This window comes from Epargyreus clarus, unplaced genomic scaffold (genome assembly GCF_041222505.1).
Source record: "Epargyreus clarus isolate Ecla_fem2 unplaced genomic scaffold, WU_Ecla_fem_2.2 ptg000022l, whole genome shotgun sequence".
Classification (NCBI taxonomy): domain Eukaryota; kingdom Metazoa; phylum Arthropoda; class Insecta; order Lepidoptera; family Hesperiidae; genus Epargyreus; species Epargyreus clarus.
Window position 1 is genome coordinate 3,434,434 of NW_027332229.1, and position 2,500 is coordinate 3,436,933.

At 46.4% G+C, this 2,500-nt stretch overlaps 1 non-coding gene across 1 annotated transcript in view; it reads left to right on the top strand.

Annotated features, from left to right (window-relative positions):
- Nucleotides 1–1,476: 1,476 nt before the first annotated feature.
- LOC140751429 (small subunit ribosomal RNA) overlaps nucleotides 1,477–2,500 on the top strand; it is a 1,903-nt gene continuing 879 nt past the window's right edge. The window contains exon 1 of the ribosomal RNA XR_012103338.1: nucleotides 1,477–2,500. This exon is cut by the window's right edge and continues 879 nt beyond it. This is a non-coding gene — a ribosomal RNA (small subunit ribosomal RNA).

Below are 2,500 nucleotides of genomic sequence, written 5' to 3' on the forward strand. Positions count from 1 at the left end.
CATGTGCGCCGGTTCGCTAATATTTCTTACGTTCAATGATCGCGTTGCTTTTCCGAGATCACTTTTCAATTTCTAAATCGAACCTATTCTAAAAAACTAAAATACTAGACAATGTTTTATATGTAATAATAATAATAACATATTCCCATACATATACCTCCGTTTAATTCATATTATACTCTTTTGTTTTAATAATTTACAATGTTTTGAACGTATTTCAAAAAAGTGAGACCGTATGTATTTTTTCAAAGGTGGCTCTTGTATTATGCTATTATATTGAGAAATTATTTAACTCTGTACTGAGAGTAGCGCACAAACTGTCACGTCACGATCTGACTAATACGATACGCAAATAAAGTTAAAAAGGTGTATGGACAAGAGGGGAATGAAAAAATTAAAAAAAAAAAAAAAAAATTTTTTTTTTTTGGAAATCAAAAAAACCAAAACAGAAAATAATAATAATAATAATAATAACGCGGTAGACGCAGCAGCGGCAGCAGCAAAGTCGGCCGACGAACCCCAACCGGCGAACCCCCCCCCCTACACCCCCCCCCCCCCAAACCCCCTCCCCCCACTCTCCCCCGCACCCCCCAGGGCTAGCCCACCCCCACCGGCGACCATCGTCACCCCACCGGACCGAACCACCGACGGACTATCATATGTTCATATGTTGTCGCTCCGTCTGCCACGCGTCATAACAGGAGCGCCGCATACACATGGGGCGGGCGACGTGTAGTGCGTTGTCGGCGCGGTGAGACTGAACGGGCGGCGGATAACTGCCGCCTGCTGACACAGACTGACCGACTTCGACAACGGACTGCATGCCGCATACAAGAGTTCGTTCGATGGTTTCACGCGTAGTGTGCGCACTCTCGTGTTGGTGGTGTTTCGAGTGGATTTTGTGTCGAACTTTACAATTCGTCGCGATGTCACGATTAACACAACAACGCGCGCTTCCACGTTGCGCCGTGGGACTTTTCGAACGTTGAACATTTTATTGAACAGTGCGGATCGACCGATGCGATTGTTTAAACTCGTCTCGGTTCACGTATCGATCCTACAAATGAATTGCACGTCGCCTATGGCGACGGTCCTCTATAAGGCGCTATAAAAATTAACGCCAAGGACGACGTCTCTCAAACACCGGGCTGAATCTGTTTTCAGTGTTCGCGTTTGTGTTAAAAGATAATAATGAAACGTGAATCTTAAATTGTCTCGCCGTGAACCATCCAATTCGGAGTTGCGCTATTAGTAAATCGCGCGCACACTCTCTCGTTGGATCGTTGCGACAATCGGATGAGATACTCCGTTGACGCTGCACGAACCATCGAAAACAAAGAGCGTACAATATTAAAAGGTACGACGAGTTCAAAAACGAAACATCATTCGACGCGGACGCGCCCGCGACCGCGTCGATATGTGTCGTGTTCTCGTCCGAGCGACGACGGCTACATTCGTCCGCGAGTGACTGTCAGCTCCCTGGTTGATCCTGCCAGTAGTTATATGCTTGTCTCAAAGATTAAGCCATGCATGTCTCAGTGCAAGCCGTATTAAGGCGATACCGCGAATGGCTCAATATATCAGTTTTGGTTCCTTAGATCTTACTCAGTTACTTGGATAACTGTGGTAATTCTAGAGCTAATACATGCAATCAGAACTCTGACCAGTGATGGGATGAGTGCTTTTATTAGATCAAAACCAATCGACGGAGGGCCTCGCGTCCGAAGTCGTTAATTTTGATGAATCTGGATAACTTTTGCCGATCGCATGGTCCAGTACCGGCGACGCATCTTTCAAATGTCTGCCTTATCAACTTTCGATGGTAGTTTCTGCGACTACCATGGTTGTCACGGGTAACGGGGAATCAGGGTTCGATTCCGGAGAGGGAGCCTGAGAAACGGCTACCACATCCAAGGAAGGCAGCAGGCGCGCAAATTACCCACTCCCGGCACGGGGAGGTAGTGACGAAAAATAACGATACGGGACTCTTACGAGGCCTCGTAATCGGAATGAGTACACTTTAAATATTTTAACGAGGAACAATTGGAGGGCAAGTCTGGTGCCAGCAGCCGCGGTAATTCCAGCTCCAATAGCGTATACTAAAATTGTTGCGGTTAAAAAGCTCGTAGTTGCATTTGTGCGCCGCGCTGTCGGTGCACCGCATCCGCGGTGATACTGACACGTTTGCGGAGCATATCGTCGGTGAGCCGGCGGTAAAACGCCGGTTCAATATCAAAATCCTATCGCGGTGCTCTTCAGTGAGTGTCGAGATGGGCCGACAATTTTACTTTGAACAAATTAGAGTGCTCAAAGCGGGCTCAAAATGCTGCTTGAATATTTCGTGCATGGAATAATAGAATATGATCTCGGTTCTATTTTGTTGGTTTTCAGAACTCCGAGGTAATGATTAATAGGGATAACTGGGGGCATTCGTATTGCGACGTTAGAGGTGAAATTCTTGGATCGTCGCAAGACGAACATCAGCGAAAGCATTTGCCAA